Here is a 25,149-nt window from a genome sequence, read left to right on the forward strand (position 1 = left end):
TGTTGGAGCCAGTGGCCCCAGCAGCTCTCCAAGATAAGAGGAGTGGACCCCATACCATTTTGGAGAAAAAGGGAGAGGTTACCTACCTGGTAGACCTTGGCACTCCCAGAAGTCCCCACAGGGTACTTCATGTGAATAGGTTGAAAGCATATGTGGACAGGGCTGACATGGGCTTGCTCATGGCAACAGATGAGGGACAGGAGGAGGAGAGTGACCCTCTCCCAGACCTGCTCTCTCAGAACCCTGACGATGGGTCAGTTGATGGAGTAGCCTTGGCAGGCAGCCTCACTGACCAGCAGCAAGCAGACTGTAGACAGATTCTACAAGCTTACAGACATATGTTTTCTCTGACTCCTAGTCAGACCACCTGGTGCACTCACGAAGTGGACACTGGGGACAGTCTGCCTGTCAAGAATAAAATATACAGGCAACCTGATCATGTCAGGGACTGCATAAAGACTGAAGTCCAAAAGATGTTGGAGTTGGGAGTGATTGAGCCCTCAGATAGCCCTTGGGCTAGCCCAGTAGTCCTGGTACCAAAACCTCACACCCAGGGTGGTAAGAGAGAGATGAGGTTCTGTGTAGACTACAGGGGACTCAATGCAGTCACTAAGACTGATGCTCATCCAATTCCCAGAGCAGATGAGCTCATAGATAGGTTGGCCTCAGCCAAATATCTGAGCACATTTGATCTGACAGCTGGCTACTGGCAGATATGGTTAGCTGAGTCTGCAAAAGCCAAAACAGCATTTTCTACCCCTAGTGGGCATTATCAATTTATTGTGATGCCCTTTGGTTTGAAAAATGCACCTGCCACTTTTCAAAGGTTAAACCAGATTGGTCGCACACTGCTACACCTACCAGTCGTGTTCCCCCAATGAAAATGGTCCCTGAAGGTCAGCGTCGGCGGATACACCTATGCTCGAGTGTGAATGCAAGTATGCGTGGCGTGTGCCATCCCTGGACACGTGTTTCGAGGTAGTTGCCTCTCGTCAGCAGGGAGTAGGAAAATGTGTGGGGTTGCTGTGTAAGCTGCTAAAATCGTTATCAGGTCTAGTACCTCTCGTAGCGCGCAGGTGCGTAACCATGAGTCCGTCGACTCCACCGGCTCAAGGGAGCCTGAATATAAAGTTAAAATAGATTGGTCGCACACTGCTACACCTACCAGTCGTGTTCCCCCAATGAAAATGGTCCCTGAAGGTCAGCGTCGGCGGATACACCTATGCTTGAGTGTGAATGCAAGTATGCGTGGCGTGTGCCATCCCTGGACACGTGTTTCGAGGTAGTTGCCTCTCGTCAGCAGGGAGTAGGAAAATGTGTGGGGTTGTTGTGTAAGCTGCTAAAATCGTTATCAGGTCTAGTACCTCTCGTAGCGCGCAGGTGCGTAACCATGAGTCCGTCGACTCCACCGGCTCAAGGGAGCCTGAATATAAAGTTAAACCAGATTGGTCGCACACTGCTACACCTACCAGTCGTGTTCCCCCAATGAAAATGGTCCCTGAAGGTCAGCGTCGGCGGATACACCTATGCTCGAGTGTGAATGCAAGTATGCGTGGCGTGTGCCATCCCTGGACACGTGTTTCGAGGTAGTTGCCTCTCGTCAGCAGGGAGTAGGAAAATGTGTGGGGTTGCTGTGTAAGCTGCTAAAATCGTTATCAGGTCTAGTACCTCTCGTAGCGCGCAGGTGCGTAACCATGAGTCCGTCGACTCCACCGGCTCAAGGGAGCCTGAATATAAAGTTAAAACAGATTGGTCGCACACTGCTACACCTACCAGTCGTGTTCCCCCAATGAAAATGGTCCCTGAAGGTCAGCGTCGGCGGATACACCTATGCTTGAGTGTGAATGCAAGTATGCGTGGCGTGTGCCATCCCTGGACACGTGTTTCGAGGTAGTTGCCTCTCGTCAGCAGGGAGTAGGAAAATGTGTGGGGTTGCTGTGTAAGCTGCTAAAATCGTTATCAGGTCTAGTACCTCTCGTAGCGCGCAGGTGCGTAACCATGAGTCCGTCGACTCCACCGGCTCAAGGGAGCCTGAATATAAAGTTAAACCAGATTGGTCGCACACTGCTACACCTACCAGTCGTGTTCCCCCAATGAAAATGGTCCCTGAAGGTCAGCGTCGGCGGATACACCTATGCTCGAGTGTGAATGCAAGTATGCGTGGCGTGTGCCATCCCTGGACACGTGTTTCGAGGTAGTTGCCTCTCGTCAGCAGGGAGTAGGAAAATGTGTGGGGTTGCTGTGTAAGCTGCTAAAATCGTTATCAGGTCTAGTACCTCTCGTAGCGCGCAGGTGCGTAACCATGAGTCCGTCGACTCCACCGGCTCAAGGGAGCCTGAATATAAAGTTAAACCAGATTGGTCGCACACTGCTACACCTACCAGTCGTGTTCCCCCAATGAAAATGGTCCCTGAAGGTCAGCGTCGGCGGATACACCTATGCTCGAGTGTGAATGCAAGTATGCGTGACGTGTGCCATCCCTGGACACTTTTCAAAGGTTGGTGAACCAAGTCCTCTCAGGCCTGGAAGACTTTAGTGCAGCATATCTAGATGATATTGCTGTCTTTAGCTCCACCTGGGAAGATCACCTGATCCACCTGAGGAAAGTTTTAGAAGCCCTGCAGAAGGCTGGGCTCACTATCAAGGCTTCTAAGTGCCAGATAGGGCAGAGTCAGGTTGTATACCTGGGACACCTTGTAGGTGGAGGCCAGGTTCAGCCATTACAGAGCAAAATCCAGACCATCATGGGCTGGGTTGCTCCAACCACCCAGACTCAGGTTCAAGCTTTCTTGGGCCTGACTGGTTATTATAGGAGATTTGTAAAGGGATATGGATCCATAGTGACCCCCTTGAATGATCTCACCTCCAAGAGGATGCCCAAAAAGGTTCAGTGGACTGTCAGCTGTAGAAAGCTTTTGATGACCTTAAACAGGCAATGTGCTCTGCTCCAGTGCTCCAAAGCCCCAACTACTCCAAAGAATTCATAGTTCAAACTGATGCTTCAGAGGTGGCGGTAGGTGCTGTGTTATCACAACTAAATGAGGAGGGCCAGGATCAACCAGTAGCTTTTATTAGCAGAAGGTTGACCCCCAGAGAGAAACGTTGGTCAGCCATAGAGAGGGAGGCCTTTGCGGTGGTCTGGGCCCTGAAGAAGCTGAGGCCATACTTGTTTGGCACTCACTTCATTGTTCAGACAGACCATAAGCCCCTCCTATGGCTAAAACAGTTGAAGGGTGAAAACCCCAAACTACTCAGGTGGTCCATTTCCCTACAGGGGATGGACTATACAGTGGAACATAGACCTGGGAGCAACCATGCCAATGCAGATGGCTTCTCCAGATATTTCCACTTAGAACATGAAGACTCAACTGGTCAAGGTTAGTTTAATGTCCCTGCGTTTGGGGGGGGGGGGGGGTTATGTATGAGAGTGGCATCGACTGCATAGTTGCCCCCAAAGTTTTGCTGATGTTTTGACTGTTTTTATGACTTTAGCCAGGCTGTGGCCCTGCTATCCAGGACCCCAGCCTATCTGCTTCCTCTGTTAAACGATATGAGTACCCTAGGTACCAACCAATTGGGTGCTGAGGGTGCCCTGCCAGTCCCTTGTAGATGGTACCCTAGGTAGCCAGGGCATGGGTCCCTCAGCAGGCCGACCAGGGCTGCAGCACTTATTGTGCCACCCTGGGACAGCCACCCAAACTGACACCACCAGACCACTACTGTAGTCTGGGTAAGGTGGTGCTAGCACCCCTTACAGGGATGTAGGTACCCTATATCCCACACCATTACAACACATATACTCTCATAGGTCACCCCTATGGCAGGCCCTGGTAATCCTACAGGGCTGGGTGCTGAGGTATGTGTGAGGGGGGACCCCTACGTGAGTAGGGCCTCTCTGCAACCTTCGTAAAATCGTTACTGGGTTGTTTGTAGTGTAGCCATACCATATACTCTTAACCGCATTATAAGTGAATCGCGTCATCGCAATAACTTGAGAATGGCTACACAGAACCATATCGTGTTTGGTGTCAAACATGAAGGAATCATACCCCCAGTCCAGCCATGGGCATGAGGGTACGATTCCCCCTTGCTAGAAGGGCGATATGGGAAAAGCGGTAGAATTTAGACACCAATTTAAAAGTGCACATGTACCACAAAATGGCTACTGTCCGCCACCTACACGACTCTGGCTGGCTGTTGCTGGGGAAAACCCCAGCCTCGCCATCTGGACAATAGGGCTCCTGTGGCAGGGAGGTGCCAGCACCTCCCCAGACAGGATATGTGGATTGGAACAGGGTGGGTGCACCAAATGTCCTTTCAGAGTTGCACGTAGGCAGCTGCAGAGCCCCAATTCTGCATACACCGCCTGGAACCAGTTCAGGGGCATCCTGCCCCTCGCCCAGGCGGGAAACACACAAAGGGGAGTGGGTGTAGCCACCCTTTCCCGCCTCTTTTCTGATTGGTAGGCTCTAGTTGGGACCATCCCCTAATCTTGGGGATATATGTGAATAACGTGGTCCCAGAGCCTCAGATTAATCCAGAACTTCACAGAACTGACCTTCGACGAGCTGCTGCCCAGCTGACTGAAGAAATCTCCCTTGGGATAAAGGAGTTATCCCCCTGCTTGGCAGGCACCAGAAAGACTGCAAAATACCCAGTTAGAACTTCGCTGCTCTCACGAACTTCGACGTCTTCGCGCAACCTTGAGGTGGGTCTCTAGAGCATCCCAGAGTCCTGAGAGCGTGCCCAGCAAGTCTGAGCACCGTGGGCCACGTGGGTGCCGAGATCCCTGCATACCCCGAGACACCAGCCACCTCTTGCATAGCACACAACCCCGACCAGTGGGGAAGTTGTGCTTTGGCCCATTTCTGAGCCAACCTTCAAGCAGCATCAGTGCCAAATCTCAGCTCCCTAGTCCACTCCGGTGGCCCGTGGGAGCCCCTTCACACACTCCATTTTGCTGCCTTCCGCGGTCCCTTGTCTCTCGACTTGTGGGCCCTGGCAAAAGACAATCTTCACATCCAAGAGTTCCCCTGGTTGCCCCAGGCCTGCTCTGCGCTCCCTCCAAAGGAGAGCACCCTCAGACCTCGTGGGTCTGCACCAGCAGCTGCTTTGTTCATCTTGCGTGGGTTGCGGTTGCCAAGGCTTAGTAGATCCAATCGGGACACTAACACCGCAGCGACCCTCATCTGACGTGGGACAGTCACCCTCCTGAAGCTGGCCTTCCTTGAAGCCTCCCGGAGCCCATGACTGCAGAGCCAAGATGCATCTTCCTCACCTGAAGCACCCGACATCGAAGGGCTCCTTGCTTTGAGCCCCCTGGTCACTGTGCCGTGACCCAGACTCTGTCCCCTCTGCTTTCAGGTTCTTCTCTACATTTTCTACATCTTAGATCTTCACGACTTCATCGACGCTTTCAGCTAGCAGCAGTTTGGACTACTTTTCCATTGAAAATCAGCCCGCGACCCGACACCAGAATCGACCTATGCACCCGGCTTCCCTGGGGCAGGTAACAGTGGTACTTCGGTACTCCCGTGGTGGTGGGCTCTCCAAAGCCTTAAGTCTCAAGCCTTAACTTTGTACTACTGCTAGAAGTGTCTTTAATCTTTAAATATTCAACCGCGACATTCTCCATAGACTAACATTGCGATCCCGATAGCAACTTCTTGTGCTGCACGCGTCTCCCGTGGGTCCCCTTCCTCTTAACAGTGGGTGGATTCTGAAGGGGCAAGCGATCCTGAATGCCCTAGGCACTGTCTGTAGAATTGTCGTGGTTCTTATACCACTATTTTAGTATATGGTTTGCTCCCCCCCTGGCGCCCATTGATTTCTGTGCTATTTATTGTGTTTATAAATGCTTGTTTAAAGTGTAACTTTGCCACTAGCCACATAAAGTGACTGTGGGATTCTGTCTAGAATAAATACATATATTTTATATATATACCTGTGTGGGCTACTCTTTCATTTGGTTATTCAAGAGGTTATTATGGTAAAACAATAGGCTTAACACTCCTTCAAGACTTAGCCTGAAGGCTGCTCTCCACAGCTACCACTAGGATAGCTTTCTTTAAAGGTTGTCTTAAACCTATCATCAATAAGAGTTGAATTGGACTGTTGCAAGGTGTCCCTATAACTAGGAACAGCATATGCCAGGCCAACTTCTCACAACAAGCCTCTGGAGGTGATCGCTACTGCTTGTCCTTGCACATTGACCTCCAGGCGCTGGAGCATGAGGGATAGCACTGCGACACAAGCCTCCGGAGGTGATCGCTACTGCTTGTACTTGCGCAGTGACCTCCAGGCACTGGAGCATGAGGGTTAGCACTGAGACACAAGCCTCCGGAGGTGATCGCTACTGCTTGTACTTGCAAAGTGACCTCCAGGGGCTGAAGCATGAGGCATAGCACTGAGAGACAAGTCTCCAGAGATGATCGCTACTGCTTGTTCTGGCACAGTGACCTGCAGGCGATGGAGCATGAGGGATAGCACTGAGACACAAGCCTCCTGAGGTGATCGCTACTGCTTGTAATTGCACAGTGACCACCAGGCGCTGGAGCATGAGGGATAGCACTGAGACACAAGCCTCCGGAGGTGATCGCTACTGCTTGTACTGGCACAGTGTGTGACCTGCAGACGCTGGAGCATAAGGGATAGGACTGAGACACAAGCTTCCTGAGGTTATCGCTGCTGCTTGTACTTAAACAGTGACCTCCAGGTGCTGGAGCATGAGGGATAGCACTGAGACACAAGCCTCCGGAGGTGATCGCTACTGCTTGAAATTGCAAAGTGACCTACAGGGGCTGGAGCATGAGGGATAGCACTGAGAGACAAGTCTGCAGAGATGATCGCTACTGCTTGTACTGGAACACTAACCTGCAGGCGATGAAGCATGAGGGATAGCACTGAGACACAAGCCTCCTGAGGTGATCGCTACTGCTTGTAATTGCACAGTGACCTCCAGGCGCTGGCGCATGAGGGATAGCACTGAGACACAAGCCTCCGGAGGTGATCGCTACTGCTTGTACTGGCACAGTGACCTGCAGGCGCTGGAGCATGAGGGATAGGACTGAGACACAATCCTCCTGAGGTGATCGCTACTGCTTGTACTTAAACAGTGACCTCAAGGTGCTGGAGCATGAGGTATAGCACTGAGCCAGAAGCCTCCGAAGTTGATCGCTACTGCTTGTCCCGGCACAGTGACCTCCAGGCGCTGGAGCAAGAGGGATACCACTGAGACACAAGCCTCCGAAGGTGATCGCTACTGCTTCTACTGGCACAATGACCTCCATTCACTGGAGCATGAGGGATAGCACTGCAACATAAGCCTCCGGAGGTGATCGCTACTGCTTGTACTTGCACGGTGACCTCCAGGTGCAGAAGCATGAGGGATAGCACTGAGACCCAAGCCTCCTGAGATGATCGCTACTGATTGTCCTTGCACAATGACCTGCAGGTGCTGGAGCATGAGGGATAGCACTGAGACACAAGCCTCTGGAGGTGATAGTTACTACTTGTCCTTGCACGGTGACCTCCAGGTGCTGGAGCATGAGGGATAGCACTGAGACACAAGCCTCTGGAGGTGATCGCTACTGCTTGTACTTGCAAAGTGAACCCCAGGGGCTGGAGCATGAGGGATAGCACTGAGAGACAAGTCTCCAGAGATGATCGCTACTGCTTGTACTGGCACAGTGACCTGCGGGTGATGGAGCATGAGGGATAGCACTGAGACACAAGCCTCCTGAGGTGATCGCTACTGCTTGGAATTGCACAATGACCTCCAGGCGCTGGAGCATGAGGGATAGCACTGAGACACAAGCCGCCGGAGGTGATCGCTACTGCTTGTACTGGCACAGTGACCTGCAGGCGCTGGACCATGAGGGATAGGACTGAGACACAAGCCTCCTGAGGTGATCGCTACTGCTTGTACTTAAACAGTGACCTCCAGGTGCTGGAGCATGAGGTATAGCACTGAGTCAGAAGCCTCCGAAGGTGATCGCTACTGCTTGTCCCGGCACAGTGACCTCCAGGTGCTGGAGCATGAGGGATAGCACTGATACACAAGCCTCCGGAGGTGATTGCTACTGCTTGTCCCTACACAGTGACCTCCAGGCGCTGGAGCATGAGGGATAGCACTGAGTCAGATGCCTCCGAAGGTGATCGCTACTTCTTGTACTTGCACAGTGACCTCCAGGCGCAGAAGCATCAGGGATAGCACTGAGACACAAGCCTCCGAAGGTGATCGCTACTGCTTCTACTGGCACAATGACCTCCATGCACTGGAGCATGAGGCATAGCACTGCGACACAAGCCTCCGGAGGTGATCGCTACTGCTTGTACTGGCACAGTGACCTGCAGACGCTGGAGCATAAGGGATAGGACTGAGACACAAGCTTCCTGAGGTTATCGCTGCTGCTTGTACTTAAACAGTGACCTCCAGGTGCTGGAGCATGAGGGATAGCACTGCGACACAAGCCTCCGGAGATGATCGCTACTGCTTGTACTTGCACAGTGACCTCCAGGCGCAGAAGCATGAGGGATAGCACTGAGACCCAAGCCTCCTGAGATGATCGCTACGGATTGTCCTTGCACAGTGACCTGCAGGCGCTGGAGCATGAGGGATAGCACAGAGACACAAGCCTCTGGAGGTGATCGTTACTACTTGTCCTTGCATGGTGACCTCCAGGTGCTGGAGCATGAGGGATAGCCCTGAGACACAAGCCTCCGGAGGTGATCGCTACTGCTTGAAATTGAAAAGTGACCTACAGGGGCTGGAGCATGAGGGATAGCACTGAGAGACAAGTCTGCAGAGATGATCGCTACTGCTTGTACTGGAACACTAACCTGCAGGCGATGAAGCATGAGGGATAGCACTGAGACACAAGCCTCCTGAGGTGATCGCTACTGCTTGTAATTGCACAGTGACCTCCAGGCGCTGGAGCATGAGGGATAGCACTGAGACACAAGCCTCCGGAGGTGATCGCTACTGCTTGTACTGGCACAGTGACCTGCAGGCGCTGGAGCATGAGGGATAGGACTGAGACACAATCCTCCTGAGGTGATCGCTACTGCTTGTACTTAAACAGTGACCTCAAGGTGCTGGAGCATGAGGTATAGCACTGAGCCAGAAGCCTCCGAAGTTGATCGCTACTGCTTGTCCCGGCACAGTGACCTCCAGGCGCTGGAGCAAGAGGGATAGCACTGAGACACAAGCCTCCGAAGGTGATCGCTACTGCTTCTACTGGCACAATGACCTCCATTCACTGGAGCATGAGGGATAGCACTGCAACACAAGCCTCCGGAGGTGATCGCTACTGCTTGTACTTGCACAGTGACCTCCAGGTGCAGAAGCATGAGGGATAGCACTGAGACCCAAGCCTCCTGAGATGATCGCTACTGATTGTCCTTGCACAATGACCTGCGGTTGAATATTTAAGGATTAAAGACACTTCTAGCAGTAGTACAAAGTTAAGGCTTGAGACTTAAGGCTTTGGAGAGACCACCACTACGGGAGTACCGACGTACCACTGATACCTGCCCCAGGGAAGGCGGGTGCATAGGTCGATTCTGGTGTCGGGTCGCGGGCTGATTTTCAATGGAAAAGTAGTCCAAACTGCTGCTAGCTGAAAGATGAACCTGAAAGCAGAGGGGACAGAGTCTGGGTCACAACACAGTGACCAGGGAGCTCACAGCAAGGAGCCCTTCAATGTCGGGTGCTTCAGGTGAGATAGTTGCAGCTTGGCTCTGCAGTCACGGGCTCCGGGAGGCTTCAAGGAAGGCCAGCTTCTGATGGGCAACTGTCCCACGTCGGATGAGGGTCGCTGCGGTGTTAGTGTACTGATTGGATCCACTAAGCCTTGGCAACCACAACCCACGCGAGATAAACAAAGTAGCTGCTGGTGCAGGCCCACGAGGTCTGAGGGTGCTCTCCTTTGGAGAGAGTGCAGAGCAGGTCTGGCGCAACCAGAGGAACTCTTGGATGTGTAGATTATCCTCCGCCGGGGCCCACAAGTTGAGAGACAAGGGACCGCGGAAGGCAGCAAAATGGAGTGCGTAAAAGGGCTCCCACGGGCCATCGGAGCAGACAAGGGAGCTGAGATTTGGCACGGATACTGCTTGAAGGTTGGCTCAGAAATGGGCCAAAGCACAACTTCCCCACTGGTCGGGGTCATGTGCTATGCAAGAGGTGGCTGGGGTCTCAGGGTATGCAGGGATCTCGGCACCCACGTGGTCCACGGTGCTCAGACTTGCTGGGCACGCTCACAGGACTCTGAGATGCTCTGGAGACCCACCTCAAGGCTGCTGGAAGGCGTCGAAGTTCATGAGAGCAGCAAAGTTCCAACTGGGTATCTTGCAGTCTTTTAGGTGCCTGCCAAGCAGGGGGATAACTCCTTTATCCCAAGGGAGATTTCTTCAGTCAGCTGGGCAGCAGCTCGTCGAAGGTCAGTTCTGTGAAGTCCCTGCCACAGGAGCCCTATTGTCCAGATGGCGAGGCTGGGGTTTTCCCCAGCAACAGCCAGCCAGAGTCGTGTAGGTGGCGGACAGTAGCCATTTTGTGGTACATGTGCACTTTTAAATTGGTGTCTAAATTCTACTGCTTTTCCCATATCGCCCTTCTAGCAAGGGGGAATCGTACCCTCATGCCCATGGCTGGACTGGGGGTATGATTCCTTCATATTTGACACCAAACACGATATGGTTCTGTGTAGCCATTCTCAAGTTATTGCGATGACGCGTTTCACTTATAATGCGGTTAAGAATATATGGTATGGCTACACTACAAACAACCCAGTAATGATTTTATGAAGGTTGCAGAGAGGTCCTACTCACGTAGGGGTCCCCCCTCACACATACCTCAGCACCCAGCCCTGTAGGATTACCAGGGCCTGCCATAGGGGTGACCTATGAGAGTATATGTGTTGTAATGGTGTGGGATATAGGGTACCTACATCCCTGTAAGGGGTGCTAGCACCACCTTACCCAGACTACAGTAGTGGTCTGGTGGTGTCAGTTTGTGTGGCTGTCCCAGGGTGGCACAATAAGTGCTGCAGCCCTGGTAGGGCTACTGGGGGACCCATGCCCTGGGTACCTAGGGTACCATCTACAAGGGACTGGTAGGGCATGCCCAGCATCCAATTAGGTTTGTACCTAGAGTACTCACATCAGTTTTGGGAGAAAGCAGATAGGCTGGGGTCCTGGATAGCAGGATCCCAGCCAGACTAGTCAAAAACCACTCAAATACCAGGCAAAAAGTTGGGGGCAACCATTAGTCAGATTCCACTCTCCTACAAGGATGCAAGTACAAGCAGTAGCGATCACCTCCGGAGGCTTGTGTCTCAGTGCTATCCCTCATGCTCCAGCGCCTGGAGGTCACTGTGCAATTACAAGTAGTAGCGATCACCTCAGGAGGCTTGTGTCTCAGTGCTATCCCTCATGCTCCATCGCCTGCAGGTCACTGTGCCAGTACAAGCAGTAGTGATCATCTCTGGAGACTTGTCTCTCAGTGCTATCCCTCATGCTCCAGCCCCTGGAGTTCACTTTGCAATTACAAGCAGTAGCGATCACCTCCGGAGGCTTGTGTCTCAGTGCTATCCCTCATGCTCCAGCACCTGGAGGTCACCGTGCAAGGACAAGTAGTAACGATCACCTCCAGAGACTTGTGTCTCAGTGCTATCCCTCATGTTCCAGCGCCTGCAGGTCATTGTGCAAGGACAATCAGTAGCGATCATCTCAGGAGGCTTGGGTCTCAGTGCTATCCCTCATGCTTCTGCACCTGGAGGTCACTGTGCAAGTACAAGCAGTAGCGATCACCTCCGGAGGCTTGTGTCGCAGTGCTATCCCTCATGCTCCAGTGTATGGAGGTCATTATGCAAGTAGAAGCAGTAGGGATCACCTTCGGAGGCTTGTGTCTCAGTGCCATCCCTCATGCTTCTGCGCCTGGAGGTCACTGTGCAAGTACAAGCAGTAGCGATCACCTTCGGAGGCATCTGCCTCAGTGCTATCCCTCATGCTCCAGCGCCTGGAGGTCACTGTGTAGGGACAAATCAGTAGCAATCACCTCCGGAGGCTTGTATATCAGTGCTATCCCTCATGCTCCAGCACCTGGATGTCACTGTGCCGGGACAAGCAGTAGCGATCACCCTCGGAGGCTTCTGACTCAGTGCTATACCTCATGGTCCAGCACCTGGAGGTCACTGTTTAGGTACAAGCAGTAGCGATCACCTCAGGAGGCTTGTGTCTCAGTCCTATCCCTCATGGTCCAGCGCCTGCAGGTCACTGTGCCAGTACAAGCAGTAGCGATCACCTCCGGTGGCTTGTGTCTCAGTGCTATCCCTCATGCTCCAGCGCCTGGAGGTCACTGTGCAATTCCAAGCAGTAGCGATCACCTCAGGAGGCTTGTGTCTCAGTGCTATCCCTCATGCTCCATTACCTGCAGGTCACTGTGCCAGTACAAGCAGTAGCGATCATCTCTGGAGACTTGTCTCTCAGTGCTATCCCTCATGCTCCAGCCCCTGGAGTTCACTTTGCAAGTACAAGCAGTAGCGATCACCTCCGGTGGCTTGTGTCTCAGTGCTATCCCTCATGCTCCAGCACCTGCAGGTCATCGTGCAAGGACAATCAGTAGTCTTCATCTCAGGAGGCTTGGGTCCCATTGCTATCCCTCATGCTTCTGCACCTGGAGGTCACTGTGCAAGTACAAGCAGTAGCGCTCACCTCCGGAGGCTTGTGTTGCAGTGCTATCCCTCATGCTCAAGTGAATGGAGGTCATTGTGCCAGTAGAAGCAGTAGCGATCACCTTCGGAGGCTTGTGTCTCAGTGCTATCCCTCATGCTCCAGCGCCTGGAGATCACAGTGCCAGGACAAGCAGTAGCGATCAACTTCGGAGGCTTCTGACTCAGTGCTATACCTCATGCTCCAGCACCTGGAGGTCACTGTGCAATTACAAGCAGTAGCGATCACCTCAGGAGGCTTGTGTCTCAGTGCTATCCCTGATGCTTCATCGCCTGCAGGTCACTGTTCCAGTACAAGCAGTAGCGATCATCTCTGGAGACTTGTCTCTCAGTGCTATCCCTCATGCTCCAGCACCTGGAGGTCACCATGCAAGGACAAGTAGTAACGATCACCTCCAGAGGCTTGTGTCTCTGTGCTATCCCTCATGCTCCAGCGCCTGCAGGTCACTGTGCAAGGACAATTAGTAGCGATCATCTCAGGAGGCTTGGGTCTCAGTGCTATCCCTCATGCTTCTGCGCCTGGAGGTCACTGTGCAAGTACAAGCAGTAGCGATCACCTCAGGAGGCTTGTGTCTCAGTCCTATCCCTCATGGTCCAGCGCCTGCAGGTCACTGTGCCAGTACAAGCAGTAGCGATCACCTCCGGCGGCTTGTGTCTCAGTGCTATCCCTCATGCTCCAGCGCCTGGAGGTCACTGTGCAATTCCAAGCAGTAGCGATCACCTCAGGAGGCTTGTGTCTCAGTGCTATCCCTCATGCTCCATCACCCGCAGGTCACTGTGCCAGTACAAGCAGTAGCGATCATCTCTGGAGACTTGTCTCTCAGTGCTATCCCTCATGCTCCAGCCCCTGGAGTTCACTTTGCAATTACAAGCAGTAGCGATCACCTCCGGAGGCTTGTGTCTCAGTGCTATCCCTCATGCTCCAGCACCTGGAGGTCACCGTGCAAGGACAAGTAGTAACGATCACCTCCAGAGACTTGTGTCTCAGTGCTATCCCTCATGTTCCAGCGCCTGCAGGTCATTGTGCAAGGACAATCAGTAGCGATCATCTCAGGAGGCTTGGGTCTCAGTGCTATCCCTCATGCTTCTGCACCTGGAGGTCACTGTGCAAGTACAAGCAGTAGCGATCACCTCCGGAGGCTTGTGTCGCAGTGCTATCCCTCATGCTCCAGTGTATGGAGGTCATTATGCCAGTACAAGCAGTAGCGATCACCTCCGGCGGCTTGTGTCTCAGTGCTATCCCTCATGCTCCAGCGCCTGGAGGTCACTGTGCAATTCCAAGCAGTAGCGATCACCTCAGGAGGCTTGTGTCTCAGTGCTATCCCTCATGCTCCATCACCCGCAGGTCACTGTGCCAGTACAAGCAGTAGCGATCATCTCTGGAGACTTGTCTCTCAGTGCTATCCCTCATGCTCCAGCCCCTGGAGTTCACTTTGCAATTACAAGCAGTAGCGATCACCTCCGGAGGCTTGTGTCTCAGTGCTATCCCTCATGCTCCAGCACCTGGAGGTCACCGTGCAAGGACAAGCAGTAGCGATCACCTCCGGAGGCTTGTGTCTCAGAGCTATCCCTCATGCTCCAGCACCTGGAGGTCACCATGCAAGGACAAGTAGTAACGATCACCTCCAGAGGCTTGTGTCTCTGTGCTATCCCTCATGCTCCAGCGCCTGCAGGTCATTGTGCAAGGACAATCAGTAGCGATCATCTCAGGAGGCTTGGGTCTCAGTGCTATCCCTCATGCTTCTGCGCCTGGAGGTCACTGTGCAAGTACAAGCAGTAGCGATCACCTCAGGAGGCTTGTGTCTCAGTCCTATCCCTCATGGTCCAGCGCCTGCAGGTCACTGTGCCAGTACAAGCAGTAGCGATCACCTCCGGCGGCTTGTGTCTCAGTGCTATCCCTCATGCTCCAGCGCCTGGAGGTCACTGTGCAATTCCAAGCAGTAGCGATCACCTCAGGAGGCTTGTGTCTCAGTGCTATCCCTCATGCTCCATCACCCGCAGGTCACTGTGCCAGTACAAGCAGTAGCGATCATCTCTGGAGACTTGTCTCTCAGTGCTATCCCTCATGCTCCAGCCCCTGGAGTTCACTTTGCAATTACAAGCAGTAGCGATCACCTCCGGAGGCTTGTGTCTCAGTGCTATCCCTCATGCTCCAGCACCTGGAGGTCACCGTGCAAGGACAAGTAGTAACGATCACCTCCAGAGACTTGTGTCTCAGTGCTATCCCTCATGTTCCAGCGCCTGCAGGTCATTGTGCAAGGACAATCAGTAGCGATCATCTCAGGAGGCTTGGGTCTCAGTGCTATCCCTCATGCTTCTGCACCTGGAGGTCACTGTGCAAGTACAAGCAGTAGCGATCACCTCCGGAGGCTTGTGTCGCAGTGCTATCCCTCATGCTCCAGTGTATGGAGGTCATTATGCAAGTAGAAGCAGTAGGGATCACCTTCGGAGGCTTGTGTCTCAGTGCCATCCCTCATGCTTCTGCGCCTGGAGGTCACTGTGCAAGTACAAGCAGTAGCGATCACCTTCGGAGGCATCTGCCTCAGTGCTATCCCTCATGCTCCAGCGCCTGGAGGTCACTGTGTAGGGACAAATCAGTAGCAATCACCTCCGGAGGCTTGTATATCAGTGCTATCCCTCATGCTCCAGCACCTGGATGTCACTGTGCCGGGACAAGCAGTAGCGATCACCCTCGGAGGCTTCTGACTCAGTGCTATACCTCATGGTCCAGCACCTGGAGGTCACTGTTTAGGTACAAGCAGTAGCGATCACCTCAGGAGGCTTGTGTCTCAGTCCTATCCCTCATGGTCCAGCGCCTGCAGGTCACTGTGCCAGTACAAGCAGTAGCGATCACCTCCGGTGGCTTGTGTCTCAGTGCTATCCCTCATGCTCCAGCGCCTGGAGGTCACTGTGCAATTCCAAGCAGTAGCGATCACCTCAGGAGGCTTGTGTCTCAGTGCTATCCCTCATGCTCCATTACCTGCAGGTCACTGTGCCAGTACAAGCAGTAGCGATCATCTCTGGAGACTTGTCTCTCAGTGCTATCCCTCATGCTCCAGCCCCTGGAGTTCACTTTGCAAGTACAAGCAGTAGCGATCACCTCCGGTGGCTTGTGTCTCAGTGCTATCCTCATGCTCCAGCACCTGCAGGTCATCGTGCAAGGACAATCAGTAGTCTTCATCTCAGGAGGCTTGGGTCCCATTGCTATCCCTCATGCTTCTGCACCTGGAGGTCACTGTGCAAGTACAAGCAGTAGCGCTCACCTCCGGAGGCTTGTGTTGCAGTGCTATCCCTCATGCTCAAGTGAATGGAGGTCATTGTGCCAGTAGAAGCAGTAGCGATCACCTTCGGAGGCTTGTGTCTCAGTGCTATCCCTCATGCTCCAGCGCCTGGAGATCACAGTGCCAGGACAAGCAGTAGCGATCAACTTCGGAGGCTTCTGACTCAGTGCTATACCTCATGCTCCAGCACCTGGAGGTCACTGTGCAATTACAAGCAGTAGCGATCACCTCAGGAGGCTTGTGTCTCAGTGCTATCCCTGATGCTTCATCGCCTGCAGGTCACTGTTCCAGTACAAGCAGTAGCGATCATCTCTGGAGACTTGTCTCTCAGTGCTATCCCTCATGCTCCAGCCCCTAAAGGTCACTTTGCAATTTCAAGCAGTAGCGATCACCTCCGGAGGCTTGTGTCTCAGAGCTATCCCTCATGCTCCAGCACCTGGAGGTCACCATGCAAGGACAAGTAGTAACGATCACCTCCAGAGGCTTGTGTCTCTGTGCTATCCCTCATGCTCCAGCGCCTGCAGGTCACTGTGCAAGGACAATTAGTAGCGATCATCTCAGGAGGCTTGGGTCTCAGTGCTATCCCTCATGCTTCTGCGCCTGGAGGTCACTGTGCAAGTACAAGCAGTAGCGATCACCTCAGGAGGCTTGTGTCTCAGTCCTATCCCTCATGGTCCAGCGCCTGCAGGTCACTGTGCCAGTACAAGCAGTAGCGATCACCTCCGGCGGCTTGTGTCTCAGTGCTATCCCTCATGCTCCAGCGCCTGGAGGTCACTGTGCAATTCCAAGCAGTAGCGATCACCTCAGGAGGCTTGTGTCTCAGTGCTATCCCTCATGCTCCATCACCCGCAGGTCACTGTGCCAGTACAAGCAGTAGCGATCATCTCTGGAGACTTGTCTCTCAGTGCTATCCCTCATGCTCCAGCCCCTGGGGTTCACTTTGGAAGTACAAGCAGTAGCGATCACCTCCAGAGGCTTGTTTCTCAGTGCTATCCCTCATGCTCCAGCACCTGGAGGTCAACGTGCAAGGACAAGTAGTAACGATCACCTCCAGAGGCTTGTGTCTCAGTGCTATCCCTCATGCTCCAGCGCCTGGAGGTCACTGTGCCGGGACAAGCAGTAGCGATCACCATCGGAGGCGTCTGTCTCAGTGCTATCCCTCATGCTCCAGCCCCTGGAGTTCACTTTGCAAGTACAAGCAGTAACGATCACCTCCAAAGGCTTGTGTCTCAGTGCTATCCCTCATGCTCCAGCGCCTGCAGGTCACTGTGCAAGGACAATCAGTAGCGATCATCTCAGGAGGCTTGGGTCTCAGTGCTATCCCTTATGCTTCTGCGCCTGGAGGTCATTGTGCAAGTACAAGCAGTAGCGATCACCTCCGGAGGCTTGTGTCTCAGTGCTATCCCTTATGCTCCAGCGCCTGGAGGTCACTGTGCAATTACAAGCAGTAGCGATCACCTCAGGAGGCTTGTGTCTCAGCGCTATCACTCATGCTCCATCGCCTGCAGGTCACTGTGCCAGTACAAGCAGTAGAGATCATCTCTGGAGACTTGTCTCTCAGTGCTATGCCTCATGCTCCAGCCCCTGGAGGTCACTTTGCAAGTACAAGCAGTAGCGATCACCTCCGGAGGCTTGTGTCTCAGTGCTATCCCTCATGCTCCAGTGCCAGGAGGTCACTGTGCAAGTACAAGCAGTAGCGATCACCTCCGGAGGCTTGTGTCTCAGTGCTATCCCTCATGCTCCAGCGCCTGGAGGTCACTGTGCAATTACAAGCAGTAGCGATCACCTCAGGAGGCTTGTGTCTCAGTGCTATCCCTCATGCTCCATCGCCTGCAGGTCACTATGCCAGTACAAGCAGTAGCAATCATCTCTGAAGACTTGTCTCTCAGTGCTATTCCTCATGCTCCAGCCCCTGGAGTTCACTTTGCAATTACAAGCAGTAGCGATCACCTCCGGAGGCTTGTGTCTCAGTGCTATCCCTCATGCTCCAGCACCTGGAGGTTACCGTGCAAGGACAAGTAGTAACGATCACCTCCAGAGGCTTGTGTCTCAGTTCTATCCCTCATGCTCCAGCGCCTGCAGGTCATTGTGCAAGGACAATCAGTAGCGATCATCTCAGGAGGCTTGGGTCTCAGTGCTATCCCTCATGCTTCTGCACCTGGAGGTCACTGTGCAAGTACAAGCAGAAGCGATCACCTCCGAAGGCTTGTGTCGCAGTGCTATGCCTCATGCTCCAGTGCATGGAGGTCATTGTGCCAGTAGAAGCAGTAGCGATCACCTTCGGAGGCTTGTGTCTCAGTGCTATCCCTGATGCTTCTGCGCCTGGAGGTCACTGTGCAAGTACAAGAAGTAGCGATCACCTTCGGAGGCATCTGACTCAGTGCTATCCCTCATGCTCCAGCGCCTGGAGGTCACTGTATAGGGACAAGCAGTAGCAATCACCTCCGGAGGCTTGTGTATCAGTGCTATCCCTCATGCTCCAGCACCTGGAGGTCACTGTGCCGGGACAAGCAGTAGCGATCACCTTCGGAGGCTTCTGACTCAGTGCTATACCTCATGCTCCAGCACCTCCGGAGGTGATCGCTACTGCTTGTACTTGCGCAGTGACCTCCAGGCACTGGAGCATGAGGGATAGCACTGAGACACAAGCCTCCGAAGGTGATCGCTACTGCTTGTACTTGGAAAGTGACCTCCAGGGGCTGGAGCATGAGGCATAGCACTGAGAGACAAGCCTCCGGAGGTGATCGCTACTGCTTGTACTGGCACAGTGACCTGCAGGCGCTGGAGCATAAGGGATAGGACTGAGACACAAGCCTCCATAGGTGATTGCTGCTGCTTGTACTTAAACAGTGACCTCCAGGTGCTGGAGCATGAGGGATAGCACTGAGACACAAGCCTCCGGAGGTGATCGCTACTGCTTGTACTTGCACAATGACCTCCAGGCGCAGAAGCATGAGGGATAGCACTGAGACCCAAGCCACCTGAGATGATCGCTACTGATTGTCCTTGCACAGTGACCTGCAGGCGCTGGAGCATGAGGGATAGCACTGAGACACAAGCCTCTGGAGGTGATCGTTACTGCTTGTACTTAAACAGTGACCTCCAGGTGCTGGAGCATGAGGTATGGCACTGAGACAGAAGCCTCCGATGGTGATCGCTACTGCTTGTCCCGGCACAGTGACCTCCAGGCGCTGGATTATGAGGGATAGCACTGATACACAAGCCTCCGAAGGTGATCGCTACTGCCTGTACTGGCACAATGACCTCCATTCACTGGAGTATGAGGGATAGCACTGCGACACAAGCCTCCGGAGGTGATCGCTACTGATTGTCCTTGCACAGTGACCTGCAGGCGCTGGAGCATGAGGGATAGCACAGAGACACAAGCCTCTGGAGGTGATTGTTACTACTTGTCCTTGCACGGTGACCTCCAGGTGCTGGAGCATGATGGATAGCACTTAGACACAAGCCTCCGGAGGTGATCGCTACTGCTTTTACTTGCAAAGTGACCTACAGGGGCTGGAGCATGAGGGATAGCACTGATAAACAAGCCTCCGGTGGTGATCGCTACTGCTTGTACTGGCACAGTGACCTGCAGGCGCTGGAGCATGAGGGATAGGACTGAGACACAAGCCTCCTGAGGTGATCGCTACTGCTTGTACTTAAACAGTGACGTCCAGGTGCTGGAGCATGAGGTATAGCACTGCGACACAAGCCTCCGGAGGTGATTGCTACTGCTTGTACTTGCACAGTGACCTCCAGGCACAGGAGCATGAGGGATAGCACTGAGACACAAGCCTCCGGAGGTGATCGCTACTGCTTGTACTTGCAAAGTGACCTCCAGGGGCTGGAGCATGAGGCATAGAACTGAGAGACAAGCCTCCGGAGGTGATCGCTACTGCTTGTACTGGCACAGTGACCTGAAGGCGCTGGAGCATAAGAGATAGGACTGAGACACAAGCCTCCTGAGGTGATCGCTGCTGCTTGTACTTAAACAGTGACCTCCAGGTGCTAGAGCATGAGGGATAGCACTGAGACACAAGCCTCCGGAGGTGATCGCTACTGCTTGTATTTGCACAATGACCTCCAGGCGCAGAAGCATGAGGGATAGCACTGCGACACAAGCCTCCGGAGTCGATTGCTACTGCTTGTACTTGCACAGTGACCTCAAGGTGCAGAAGCATGAGGGATAGCACTGAGACCCAAGCCTCCTGAGATGATCGCTACTGATTGTCCTTGCACAATGACCTGCAGGCGCTGGAGCATGAGGGATAGCACTGAGACACAAGCCTCTGGAGGTGATTGTTACTACTTGTCCTTGCACGGTGACCTCCAGGTGCTGGAGCATGAGGGATAGCACTGAGACACAAGCCTCCGGAGGTGATAGCTACTGCTTGTAATTGCAAAGTGAACTCCAGGGGCTGGAGCATGAGGGATAGGACTGAGACACACGCCTCCTGAGGTGATCGCTACTGCTTGTACTTAAACAGTGACCTCCAGGCGCTGGAGCATGAGAGATAGCACTGAGTCAGAAGCCTCCGAAGGTGATCGCTACTGCTTGTCCCAGCACAGTGACCTCCAGGCGCTGGAGCATGAGGGATAGCACTGATAAACAAGCCTCCGGAGGTGATCGCTACTGCTTGTACTGGCACAGTGACCTGCAGGCGCTGGAGCATGAGAGATAGGACTGAGACACAAGCCTCCTGAGGTGATCGCTACTGCTTGTACTTAAACAGTGACCTCCAGGTGCTGGAGCATGAGGTATAGCACTGAGTCAGAAGCCTCCGAAGGTGATCGCTACTGCTTGTCCCAGCACAGTGACCTCCAGGCGCTGGAGCATGAGGGATAGCACTGATAAACAAGCCTCCGGTGGTGATTGCTACTGCTTGTCCCTACACAGTGACCTCCAGGCGCTGGAGCATGAGGGATAGCACTGAGACACAAGCCTCCGAAGGGGATCGCTACTGCTTGTACTGGCACAATGACCTCCATTCACTGGAGCATGAGGGATAGCACTGCAACACAAGCCTCCGGAGGTGATCGTTACTACTTGTTCTTGCACGGTGACCTGAGGTGCTGGAGCATGAGGGATAGCACTGAGACACAAGCCTCCGGAGGTGATCGCTACTGCTTGTACTTGCAAAGTGAACTCCAGGGGCTGGAGCATGAGGGATAGCACTGAGAGACAAGTCTCCAGAGTTGATCGCTACTGCTTGTACTTGCACAGTGACCTGCAGGCGATGGAGCATGAGGGATAGCACTGAGACCCAAGCCTCCTGAGATGATCGCTACTGATTGTCCTTGCACAGTGACCTGCAGGAGCTGGAGCATGAGGGATAGCACTGAGACATAAGCCTCCGGAGGTGATCGCTACTGCTTGTACTGGCACAGTGACCTTCAGGCGCTGGAGCATGAGGGATAGCTCTGAGACACAAGCCTCCGGAGGTAATCGCTACTGCTTGTCCTTGCACAGTGACCTGCAGGCGCTGGAGCGTTAGGGATAGCACTGAGACACAAGCCTCTGGAGGTGATCGCTGCTGCTTGTACTGGCACAGTGACCTGAAGGTGCTGGAGCGTGAGGGATAGCACTGAGACACAAGCCTCCGGAGGTGATCGCTACTGCTTGTACTGGCGCAGTGACCTGCAGGCGCTTGAGCATGAAGGATAGCACTGCAACACAAGCCTGTGGAGGTGATCGCTACTGCTTGTCCTTGCACATTGACCTCCACGCGCTGGAGCATGAGGGATAGCACTGCGACACAAGCCTCCGGAGGTGATCGCTACTGCTTGTATTTGCACAATGACCTCCAGGCGCAGAAGCATGAGGGATAGCACTGCGACACAAGCCTCCGGAGGTGATTGCTACTGCTTGTACTTGCACAGTGACCTCAAGGTGCAGAAGCATGAGGGATAGCACTGAGACCCAAGCCTCCTGAGATGATCGCTACTGATTGTCCTTGCACAATGACCTGCAGGCACTGGAGCATGAGGGAGAGCACTGAGACACATGCCTCTGGAGGTGATCGTTACTACTTGTCCTTGCACGTTGACCTCCAGGTGCTGGAGCATGAGGGATAGCACTGAGACACAAGCCTCCGGAGGTGATCGCTACTAGTTGTACTTGCAAAGGTAACTCCAGGGGCTGGAGCATGAGGGATAGCACTGAGAGACAAGTCTCCAGAGATGATCGCAACTGCTTGTACAGGCACAGTGACCTGCAGGCGCTGGAGCGTGAGGGATAGCACTGAGACACAAGCCTCCGGAGCTGATCGCTACTGCTTGTACTGGCGCAGTGACCTGCAGGCGCTTGAGCATGAAGGATAGCACTGCAACACAAGCCTCTGGAGGTGATCGCTACTGCTTGTCCTTGCACATTGACCTCCAGGCACAGGAGCATGAGGGATAGCACTGAGACACAAGCCTCCGGAGGTGATCGCTACTGCTTGTACTTGCAAAGTGACCTCCAGGGGCTGGAGCATGAGGCATAGAACTGAGAGACAAGCCTCCGGAGGTGATCGCTACTGCTTGTACTGGCACAGTGACCTGAAGGCGCTGGAGCATAAGGGATAGGACTGAGACACAAGCCTCCTGAGGTGATCGCTGCTGCTTGTACTTAAACAGTGACCTCCAGGTGCTAGAGCATGAGGGATAGCACTGAGACACAAGCCTCCGGAGGTGATCTCTACTGCTTGTATTTGCACAATGACCTCCAGGCGCAGAAGCATGAGGGATAGCACTGCGACACAAGCCTCCGGAGTCGATTGCTACTGCTTGTACTTGCACAGTGACCTCAAGGTGCAGAAGCATGAGGGATAGCACTGAGACCCAAGCCTCCTGAGATGATCGCTACTGATTGTCCTTGCACAATGACCTGCAGGCACTGGAGCATGAGGGAGAGCACTGAGACACAAGCCTCTGGAGGTGATCGTTACTACTTGTCCTTGCACGTTGACCTCCAGGTGCTGGAGCATGAGGGATAGCACTGAGACACAAGCCTCCGGAGGTGATCGCTACTGCTTGTACTGGCACAGTGACCTGAAGGCGCTGGAGCATAAGGGATAGGACTGAGACACAAGCCTCCTGAGGTGATCGCTGCTGCTTGTACTTAAACAGTGACCTCCAGGTGCTAGAGCATGAGGGATAGCACTGAGACACAAGCCTCCGGAGGTGATCTCTACTGCTTGTATTTGCACAATGACCTCCAGGCGCAGAAGCATGAGGGATAGCACTGAGAGACAAGTCTCCAGAGATGATCGCTACTGCTTGTAGTTGCACAGTGACCTCCAGGCGCAGAAGCATGAGGGATAGCACTGAGACCCAAGCCTCCTGAGATGATCGCTACTGATTGTCCTTGCACAGTGACCTGCAGGAGCTGGAGCATGAGGGATAGCGCTGAGACATAAGCCTCCGGAGGTGCTCGCTACTGCTTGTACTGGCACAGTGACCTTCAGGCGCTAGAGCATGAGGGATAGCTCTGAGACACAAGCCTCTGGATGTTATCGCTACTGCTTGTCCTTGCACATTGAACTCCAGGCGCTGGAGCATGAGGGATAGCACTGCGACACAAGCCTCCTTAGGTGATCGCTACTGCTTGTACTTGCGCAGTGACCTCCAGGCACTGGAGCATGAGGGATAGCACTGAGACACAAGCCTCCGGAGGTGATCGCTACTGCTTGTACTTGCAAAGTGACCTCCAGGGGCTGGAGCATGAGCCATAGCACTGAGAGACAAGTCTCCAGAGATGATCGCTACTGCTTGTACTGGCACAGTGACCTGCAGGCGATGGAGCATGAGGGATAGCACTGAGACACAAGCCTCCTGAGGTGATCGCTACTGCTTGTAATTGCACAGTGACCACCAGGCGCTGGAGCATGAGGGATAGCACTGAGACACAAGCCTCCGGAGGTGATCGCTACTGCTTGTACTTGCACAGTGACCTCCAGGCGCAGAAGCATGAGGGATAGCACTGATACACAAGCCTCCGGAGGTGATTGCTACTGCTTGTCCCTATACAGTGACCTCCAAGCGCTGGAGCATGAGGGATAGCACTGAGACACAAGCCTCCGAAGGTGATCGCTACTGCTTCTACTGGCACAATGACTTCCATTCACTGGAGCATGAGGGATAGCACTGCGACACAAGCCTCCGGAGGTGATCGCTACTGCTTGTACTTGCACAGTGACCTCCAGGTGCAGAAGCATGAGGGATAGCACTGAGACCCAAGCCTACTGAGATGATCGCTACTGATTGTCCTTGCACAATGACCTGCAGGCGCTGGAGCATGAGGGATAGCACTGAGACACAAGCCTCTGGAGGTGATCGTTACTACTTGTCCTTGCACGGTGACCTCCAGGTGCTGGAGCATGAGGGATAGCACTGAGACACAAGCGTCCGGAGGTGATAGCTACTGCTTGTAATTGCAAAGTGAACTCCAGGGGCTGGAGCATGAGGGATAGCACTGAGAGACAAGTCTCCAGAGATGATCGCTACTGCTTGTACTGGCACAGTGACCTGCAGGCGATGGAGCATGAGGGATAGCACTGAGACAAAAGCCTCCTGAGGTGATCGCTACTGCTTGTAATTGCACAGTGACCTCCAGGCGCTGGAGCATGAGAGATAGCACTGAGACACAAGCCTCCGGAGGTGATCGCTACTGCTTGTACTGGCACAGTGACCTGCAGGCGCTGGAGCATGAGGGATAGGACTGAGACACAAGCCTCCTGAGGTGATCGCTACTGCTTGTACTTAAACAGTGACCTCCAGGTGCTGGAGCATGAGGTATAGCACTGAGTCAGAAGCCTCCGAAGGTGATCGCTACTGCTTGTCCCAGCACAGTGACCTCCAGGCGCTGGAGCATGAGGGATAGCACTGATAAACAAGCCTCCGGAGGTGATTGCTACTGCTTGTCCCTACACAGTGACCTCCAGGCGCTGGAGCATGAGGGATAGCACTGAGACACAAGCCTCCGAAGGAGATCGCTACTGCTTGTACCGGCACAATGACCTCCATTCACTGGAGCATGAGGGATAGCACTGCGACACAAGCCTCCGGAGGTGATCGCTACTGCTTGTACTTGCACAGTGACCTCCAGGCACAGAAGCATGAGGGATAGCACTGAGACCCAAGCCTCCTGAGATGAT

This window comes from Triturus cristatus, chromosome 1_1, assembly GCF_964204655.1.
Source record: "Triturus cristatus chromosome 1_1, aTriCri1.1, whole genome shotgun sequence".
NCBI classification, from domain to species: domain Eukaryota; kingdom Metazoa; phylum Chordata; class Amphibia; order Caudata; family Salamandridae; genus Triturus; species Triturus cristatus.